Source organism: Budorcas taxicolor, chromosome 22 (assembly GCF_023091745.1).
Source record: "Budorcas taxicolor isolate Tak-1 chromosome 22, Takin1.1, whole genome shotgun sequence".
In the NCBI taxonomy this organism is placed as follows: domain Eukaryota; kingdom Metazoa; phylum Chordata; class Mammalia; order Artiodactyla; family Bovidae; genus Budorcas; species Budorcas taxicolor.
Window position 1 is genome coordinate 45,369,862 of NC_068931.1, and position 10,048 is coordinate 45,379,909.

The 10,048-nt window shown below is 37.4% G+C and overlaps 1 non-coding gene across 1 annotated transcript; it reads left to right on the plus strand.

Annotated features, from left to right (window-relative positions):
* Positions 1 to 2,704: 2,704 nt before the first annotated feature.
* Positions 2,705 to 2,776, plus strand: TRNAS-GGA (transfer RNA serine (anticodon GGA)). The gene has a single exon. It is a non-coding gene; the product is annotated as a tRNA-Ser (tRNA).
* Positions 2,777 to 10,048: the final 7,272 nt, after the last annotated feature.

Consider the following 10,048-nt stretch of genomic DNA (forward strand, 5'->3'; position numbering starts at 1 on the left):
GAACCTGCAATAACAAATCATAATCAGCCCAAGTATGCTCTTTACATTGCATTTCACTCTTGATATATTCTATTGGTTTGGACAAGTGTATACTGTATCCATCATTAAAGGATTATACGCAATGTCTTCACTGCCCAAAAAACCCTCTGTGCTGCATGTACTCTTCTGTCCCCTTAGCCTGTGGAAGCCACTTACCTTTTTATAGTGTCTGTAGTTTAGAATATTGTATAGTTGAAATCACACAGTACCTATCCTTTCAGATTGGCTCTTTCACTTACTACATTTTCTCCATGCTCTTTCACAAACTGAATAGCTTACATCTTTTCAGCACTGAGCAATATGTCATTGTTTGGATGAAACAGTTTACCTATCTACTCACTTACTGATGAATACCTTGGTTGCTTCTAAATTTTGGTAGTTAAGAATTAAGATGCTGTAAAATCTATGTGCAGATTTTTACGTGGACCTAAGTTTTTAACTCCTTTGGGAAAATATTAAGAAACCCAGTTGCTAGATCATATGGTAAGAGTATGTTTAGTTTTGTAAGAAACTGCCAACTGTCTTCCAAAGTAGCTGTACCATTTTGTGTTCCCACCAGCAATAAATGAGAGCTTTTGGCTCAGACGGTAAAGCATCTGCCTACAATGCAAGAGACCGGAGTTTGATCCCTGGGTTGGGAAGATCCTCTGGAGAAGGCAACCCATTCCAGTACTCTTGCCTGGAAAATCCCATGGACGGAGGAGCGTGGTAGGCTATACAGTCCATGGGGTCGCAAAGAGTTGGACACGACTGAGCGACTTCATTTTCACTTTCACTTTCACTTTTGCTTTGTTGTTCTACACTCATGCCAGTGTATGGTGTTGTCACTGTTTGAATTTTGGCCATTTTAATAGATATTATAAGTATCTCTTTGTTATTTTAATTGTCTTAGCTTTTAAAAAGTGTGTTTATTTCCTCAGACAGGTTGCAAGCTATGGAACAAATGATATATTATTTTACTTTTTTTTCTGTCCACTATCACAAATTATTGTTAAGTGAATACTTAATAATGCTATTTGAATGAATGCACAAAAATTACCAAGTACATTGTTTACCTGTGATTCCTAGTGTTTACCCAGATGTAATACAACTAAGAAAAAGATGAACAGAAACATTTTGGGGATGGTAGATAAACACTGGTGAAGTATTCAGCTGTGTGTTGTCTCAATTTAAGCAGAATATAAATGAAGAAATTTAAATCAATATTTGGTGTGTACATTATTTGTGTTGAAGGAATTTCATAAAACTTATTTTAAAGCTGCGCTTCCTGTCAAATAAATCATGACTTGCACAAAAAAAGAAAAATAATGCCTTGACCCACGGGCTTTAACTAGCAAGATTAAATAACTTATCTTCTAGGCTAGGACAATTCTGAGAAAGGGGGTGCTAGTAACAATTATACCAGATAAGCAGACATAAACCAGGGCAGTCCCAGAGACCCTTTAAGGTCCAGGGACTCATCGGAAAATGGATAGAAGCTATAATCTCTTTCTCTAGAAAAATTTTACCATGAGTTTCAGTGTATACTCAACCTGCCCCAATTCACTGATTAAGAATCCCTGACTCATGTGACCTCATGTCCATTCCAATGTTTTACTCCTTCAATAAACTGACACCCCACATTAAAAGGTTAAAATGATCTTCAAAGATCTCTATACCAGAAGGAAAAACAAATGGATATTATTTTCAGTAGCTGGTATATGTTTTTAACCAAAATGTTTATAAAGTTTATTTCTGTGGAGAAAATCCTACTTTCTAAAAAGAAAATTGTACTTTTTTGCATTTAAAAGTAGGAGATAGGCTCCCATTTAGGGAAACATAATTAAGAATTTTTTCAGTCTGTAACAACACAGTAATTACTTTTGAAATAGATCTATACTTTTCCAAATGCAACCCTAAGTCCTTTGTCCTTGAACTCCTTTCAGTTCAGTACAGTTCAGTCACTCAGTTGTGTCTGACTCTTTGCCACCCCATGAATCCCAGCATGCCAGGCCTCCCTGTCCATCACCAACTCTCAGAGTCCACCCAAACCCATGTCCATCGAGTCAGTGATGCCATCCTGCCATCTCCTCCTCTGTCGTCCCCTCTCCTCCTGCCCCCAAGCCCTCCCAGCATCAGGGTCTTTTAGGCCTCCTTAAAAATTCAGTTACAGGACAGAGCCCACATGCACGCACACACACACAACCTGTTACAAGGTCTGAGGGAGCTTGGTTACTGTACCACGTCATGCCAGTAGGTGCCACTCTCACCTGCTGGGCTTCTCTGGGAAGAGTTCTTCAACTTTACATTTTTATGATTTCAAATTTCTACAAAGAGATTATAATAATCTTACTGCAAAGTTTCAAACAAAGCTTTATGTGTGTGCACTCTACTCAGTCTGTTCCTTCAGCTTTCTAGCTATAATGAGCAAAAATGTGCAAGAAGCTGTCATAGCACACTGCTAGTCAGCTGTCCTAAAAGATGTCAATGCTTCTGTACACACACACACACACACTCACCCCTCCCCCCCCCCCCCCCCCCACATTTCTGGGAAAGGCTTTTACATCTTAAGGATTTCTTAATAATAATTTCTTAATCATAGAAATTTTGAAATCTCACACAGAAAATAGAAAATATTTACATCACCCACAGTTCTATCAGAGATAATCACTACTAACATAGGGCTTCCCTGGTGGCTCAGAGGTTAAAGCGTCTGCCTGGAATGCAGGAGACCCAGGTTCGATCCCTGGGTTGGGAAGATCCCCTGGAGAGGGAAATGGCAACCCACTCCAGTACTCTTGCCTGGAGAATCCCATGGAAGGAGGAGCCTGGTAGGCTACAGTCCATGGGGTTGCAAAGAGTCGGACACGACTGAGCGACTTCACTTTCAACATATGCTTACAGGTTTATTGATTTATTTTCTCATGTATGGAATATACATAAAGGAAAAGCATATGTACATATAATCCCCTGCTTGTCTCTTTTCAACTCATATAAAAGTATAGACACTTTCCAAAGAAATAGAATTTAGAGTCAGAAAAGACCTTATGATCTCTTTCCTGTTTAATGCACTTTCTTTACAGATGAAGAAATTAAGACCTAAATTTTGCACCAACTTTTTTATTTTTAAGTGAACAATTAGTCAATGAACTTATACTTTCAGTAAGTAAGCTATTTATTAATATATATGCAATCTCTAAGTTAGACATTATGGTATAATTCAATAAACATATATAGATTATCTACTAGTACTTGAAGGATAGCAAAGAACTTTATTGTGAATTATTTCCTTTAATCTCCAGAATGTGGAAAATACCACTATTATTATAACTTCCATTTTAGACATTAGGGAATTGAAGTTTAAACAGGTTGAATAATATCCCATAAATCATATAAGGAGGAAATGGATGAATTGGAATTTGAAATTTAATGCTCTGTTCTCAAACCTCATGTTGCTTTTGGTATAGTATTGTAATCCAGGTAATAAGGAGTTGATTTTTAAGTGATCTTACAATTTTTCTGAAGAGACAAGATGTATTTTATCAGAAAGTATGAAGAGACAGATAAACAAGCAAGAAAAGTTAGAATTTATTGAATATTCACTAGAGGTTAAACATTGTGCTAATGAATTTTCTTGCATTGTCTGATTTGAACCTCACCTCTAAGGTAGGAACTATTTTCCCCATTTTACATGTGAAAAAACTAAGGCTTGGAGAAGTCAAATAATAAATCAATTAAAGAACTAAGATTCAGCCCCAGACAGTTGAACAACAGAATCATTGTGGTGAATAATTATGATCCAAATACAATGAATCTTCTTCACTGAACAACTTGAAGTTCTGTTTGAACCATTGAATCTAACGTATTTCCCAGTGCTGGGAGTGGCGGAAAGAAGCTTCAAAGGCTGTTGATAACCAAGAAGGGACTTAAACTGGACTTCGACATTGAGTAGCAAAAGTGGTTGCAGTGAGAGTAAGAACAGAACTCTTGCCATTGCAAATGTGGATAAGAGCAGGAGAAAGGTAGAAACAAGAAAGAATAGGACACTTGAGGGAATAGTAAGCAACTCCAACAGGTAGAAGCCTAAACCACAGCTTGAGTGTTTTGAGCCATATTAGGAAGGGCGAGGAGTGTCTGGATGAAGAGTTTGGGCTATGCCATTAAAAAACTGAGAGCCACAGGAAAAAGTGTGAAAGTCTGACAATGGTGTGCCATTGGGGAGGTATGTCTGGAAGGGAAGGATGTCTAGCTTAGTATAATTGGGATTGAACAGGAGCAGCTGTCAGGGGCTTCAGCTTAAAAGTTCATCTTCGGTTTTGCCTTCAGTGCTAAGGAAAGAATCAGTGCTGTCCATGGTTCTATTGTGGCTGCAGCCTGGGGCAAGACTGGAAAAAAATAAATGTCAGCCTGATTTCTTCAGTTGAGAAGCAAAAGAGAGCATAAACTCTGGTCTGCTTCAGCAGTGCGAGTTTTAGTATTCACATTTCAATAGTTCTCAAACCTGAATGCGTGTCAGAGTTACCTGGGGCACTTTTCAACAGCACAAATGCTCCAGATACACCCCCTGGAAACTCTGACTTAGTTTCTTAGTGGGGAGCCCAAACAATGGAAATTTTGAAAGCTCCCAGATTATTCTAATGTATAGCAATGGATAGAGAAGCATAGCTGCAACAGAAGAAGTTAAAACTGACACAGTGTGTGTCTTAAGGTCTTAAAACCAAAACTTCTTTCCAAATCTATTGTTTAAACCTGAGCATCCAGCCTCTTACAGTCAGAAAAAGATGATCAGTATTTTAGAGGACATCTTTGGATACGTTCTTTTACATTTCTGTGTAACTTTGCTGCAGAAGCCAAGAGAAGAAATGAAAAAACTTAATTATCTTGTCTGTGATTTTTCCTTTTGGTTCTACTTCTCCTATGTCTCTCAAATATATGAATGCAGAGGCTGATCTTACATGCAGACTTACCACTCAGACCTGCTTTTCTGGGTCATCTTCTTACTGTTCCTCCACAAACATTCTGTACTCATTCAACATCTGTTATGTTCTCAGCAATTGGTGCTCAGTGCAAGTGAGACACTTTCTTCAAGAAACCTTTGGCTGAATCACTGTTCAGGTCTCAGTCAAGGCAAGTCTTAACCTCTTTCATGGGCCTTTGCCTGGCGGACTCCACTCTTGAGAGTGTTGTAGCTCTCCTCCCTCAGATTGCAAGTCCTCATGTACCTTTGTTATTCTGCTCACAGCAGTTGCTCCAGGAACCTTCTCTAACAGTCTTCTATGAAAACTTCTTCCCACATTCATCACTCTTAAACTCCACTTGTGGGTCCTGGTGCCTAGGTCATAGCACACTTTCTCTCTCTCTCTCTTTTTTTTTTTCTCCATTTTTGCACCTACTCATACTAATTGCTGGAAAATCTTGATGCTGGGAAAGATTGAAGGTGGGAGCAGAAGGGGACGACCGAGGATGAGATGGTTGGATGGTATCACCGACCCAATGCACATGAGTTTGAGTAAGCTCCAGGAGTTGTTGATGGACAGGGAAGCCTGGCATCCTGCGGTCCATGGGTTCACAAAGAGTCAGACAGGACTGAATGACCGAATTGAACTCATACTAATTAGAATTAATGATTTCCGGATTTTTTTTTTTTTTTTTCCTGAGGAGGCATCCAGAGGATGCTAGACCCCACCTCCTAAGATGGGACCTGGAAATTTGGATATAACTCCTAAATGGCTTTGTTAGACAAGTTTAGGAAAAAACTTTTTAGAGTAATATTTTAAGCTAAGTTTAAATTTAAATTATCCTCTAATAAATAAATAAATTAATAAAAAGATCAGAGGTTAAAAAATTAATTTAAATGCACAGTAAGTAAAACATTCTTACCCTGTGACTCAATACCACACACATCCATAACTGAAACAAACATACACCTACTATATGTGAAATATTCTGATATTTTCTATCTTATTTTAGCTCATTTTAAAAATGGGAAACTTACAATTCCCTACTGCATTGTATCTCTTAGTTGAAAAAATACTCTTCTAGAATTTAGCACAGTTATTCACATAAGTATTTGAAAAATGTTAGTGGTATTGATTTATCTTTTTGTTTTACTTCTAGGGAATGCTTTTTACTTAAAAATCTCTCCCTATCCCATTTCTCTCTCTTTTATACCAAGTTTTGAGTATAAGCCACTTCCTTGAGGCTGCTTATGATTTCTTTAAATATTCAGATAGACTTGGGCTTCCAATAGGCATTTCCTTGGACAACTTCATCCATGCTCCAGCCCATAAGGACAAGAGAATAGCTCCTTCCAACACGTTAAGGGCCTTACCATATAGCTTGGTTTGTATTGTATATCTTCTTTGGTGGACTTTAGCCTTCTAGAGAACACAGACCTTGCCTGTCTCTATCTTTATTTCAAGAACTGGCAATACCACTGTATACCATTTATTTGTTCAATACATAGTTGTTGAGTGGTTGTCTTGTGCCTCCTAACTTGGACTATATGTAATAAAACCTGACATCAATTTATTCAGGCCGAGACCTCTTAATATACCAAGCTGTCACTTCTAGCTTTCTAGTTGAAAGACAAGATGGTTGACACTTACACCAAGACGGATTGTATCATCTGTTCTCCAAAGTGAGAAAGTAAGGACAGGAGCTAACCCAAAGGTAATCAACAATACAGGAGCTGATTCATTCTTTTTCTGTACTTACTGGATGAGGCTCTAAAAATAATTGACCAGCCAAATCATTTAACTGCAGAGATAATATGAAGAGCCCTCTCAATTTCCCCATTCAGTGTTAATTGGACAAAAGAAAGCGCTAAGAGGACCCCTCAGAGCTTGACAAAAGGTCTTTTAGTTACTTGGCAAAAAGCACCTCACCTAGTAATTTGTATTTCACAGTGGTACTGTGGATGCTGCGCAGAGAAATCATTTAGATTTTAAAAACTGATCTATTCGTAACACATTGTATTCTGGCTGAAATTAGTAGGGTTAAATGTGAGCTTAACTTTAAAAACATTTCATTTTATTATGTTGGTGCAAAAGTAATTGTGGTTTTGCATCGTTTGATATTGGGTTACATTCTTAAATAAATGTGGTTATGTTATTTATCATTTTAATGCACATTTATCACTTTATTTTTTGCTAATAACTTATTACCTCCATTTATTTTATATTTATTCCAGACTACAGAGATGACATTAGACAAAAAGCAAATTCGAGCAATTTTTTAATTCAAGTTTTAAATGGGTCATAAAGCAGTGGAGATAACTCACAATATCAACAATGCATTTGGCCCAGGAACTGATAACGAATGTACAGTGCAGTGATAGTTCAAGAAGTTTTGCAAAGGAGATGAGAGCCTTGAAGATGAGGAGTGCATTGGCCAGCCATTGGAAGTTGACAATGACCAACTGGGAGCAATCACTGAAGCTGATCCTCTTACACCTACATGAGAAGTTGCTGAAGAATTCAACGTTGACCATTCTCTGGTCATTCATCATTTGAAGCAAATTGGAAAGGTGAACAAGCTTGATAAGTGAGTGTCTCATGAGCTGATGAAAGTTAAAAAATTGTCATTTTGAAGTGTTGTCTTCTCTTATTCTATGCAACAACAAAGAACCATTTTGTCTTCGGATTGTGACGTGTGAGGAAAAGTGGATGTTATATGACAACTGGCAATGACCAACCCAGCGGCTGGACTGAGAAGATGCTCCAAAGCACTTCCGAAAGCCACACTTGCACCAAAGCAGTCATGGTCATTGATTGGTGGTCTGCTGCTAGGCGTGATCAGCTACAGCTTTCTGAATCCCAGTGAAACCATTACATCTGAGACGTAGGCTCAGTAAATTGATGAGATGCCCCCAAAGCTTCAATGCCTGCAGCAGGCATTGGTCAATAGAAAGGGCCCCTTTCTTCTCCATGGTAACACCTGACTGAATATCACACAACCAGTGCTTCAAAAGTTGAATGAATTGGGCTACAAAATTTTGCCTCATCTGCCATATTCACCTTACCTCTCGCCAGGAGGCAGAAAATGCTTTCCAACAATATGTCGAATCCCAAAGCACAGATTTTTATGCTACAAGAATCAACAAACTTATTTCTTATTGCAAAAAAAGTGTTGAGTATAATGGTTCTTACTTTGATTAATAAAATGTGTTTGAGTCTAGTTATAATGATTTAAAATTCACAGACTGTAGTCACAATTGCTTTTCATCAACCTAATAGATATCTAGATTATGTTAGGCTATATCATGACCATATTTGAGAAACTATGTAAAGAATAATAATAATTAAGAAACAACATTTCCATGCTGAAAGGTTAATTTTTCTCACAATGAAATCTAGTTAAACTTGTGGGACTATATTTTATACACAGACACACAGACATATACAGTCAGTTCAGTTCAGTCTGTCAGTCAAGTCTGACTCTTTGCAACCCCATGGACTGCAGCACACCGGGTTTCCCTGTCCATCACCAACTCCCAGAACTTGCTCAAATTCATGTCCATTGAGTTGGTGATGCCATCCAACCATCTCATCCTCTGTTGTCCCCTTCTCCTTTGGTCTTCAATCTTTCCCAGCATTCTTTTCAAATGAGTCAATTCTTCACCATCAGGTGGTCAAAGTGCTGAAGTTTCATCTTCAGCATCAGTCCTTCCAATTATTATCAGGACTGAATTCCCTTAGGATGGACTGGTTGGATCTCCTTGCAGTCCAAGGGACTCTCAAGGGTCTTCTCCAACACCACAGTTCAAAACCATCAATTCTTCAGTGCTCAGCTTTCTTTATAGTCCAACTTTCACATCCATACATGACTACTGGAAAAACCATAGCTTTGACTAGATGGACATTTGTTGGCAAAGTAATGTCTCTGCTTTTTAATATGCTGTCTAGGTTAGTCATAACTTTTCTTCCAAGGAGCAAGCGTCTTTTAATTTCATGGCTGCAGTCACTATCTGCAGTGATTTTGGACCCCTGCAAAATAAAGCCTGTCACTGTTTCCATTGTTTCCCCATCTATTTGCCATACATATACAGATGTATATTTATATCAAGACTAGCTAACACCCTTCAAGAGGCCTAAATTCTCTGTAGAGAGAGAATGAACTCCTCTGAATTGATTATTGATATCTGAGACCGATAACTTCTTGGAATAAATTGTATTAAATAATTGCATGAAGACCATAAGATACAATTTTCTTTTGATTTCTAAAAATTTGCTTTACAGATATCTTTTCACTCATCCAACAATAATTTATTGAATATTCCTGATGTATCAGGCAAAATGCCAGGTTCCTGACATTAAGGAGCTCTCGATCTAGTAGGAAAGCACATAAACAAAAAGATTTTTTGAATGATAAGCTTCAGTAGAAAACATAATAGAAGCCTTCTTGACTGATGTAATTCAAACCAGTATTTTGTGTGTTGAGAATGATAGTTAAAGAGAAAAATTATAATAAATACTAATGCTTTAAGTACTATATATTTTACTTTAAGTGATAATAAGTTAACTAATTTTAATGTAAGGCCAAGGACTTTTGTATACAGATTTGAATAATTGGAATTTCACATGCTCTTTCTTATGTAAACTGCATCCATCATATATTCTATATAATTTTCAAATTTATTTTGAAGAGTGAAAAGTTTAAGTTACTAGCATCAAAACAATCTGAGTTCTGAACTCCTCTGGAATGTTATGTTTTTCACCCCTACTCTTTTATAATTTTTCACCCATCCCTAATTTGATTTGCTTTCATCAAATCATTCTAAACCAATAATTTAGTATTCACTTCTAAACTGATAACTTAATATTCACAGCAATAACAACCCCTTTTCTTTCACACTCGTATTTCATCAATTTAAATACTATATGATTCACTTACATAATTGCAATTAAAAACTCAATTGTCATAAGCAAACATGGGAATGAACTTGGTTGATTCTTGGAAGTGTGGTATTCAAATGCTGGCGGGAACAGATGTGAGTGCGCTAGATAGCAGAGTGCCAAATTCACTATCC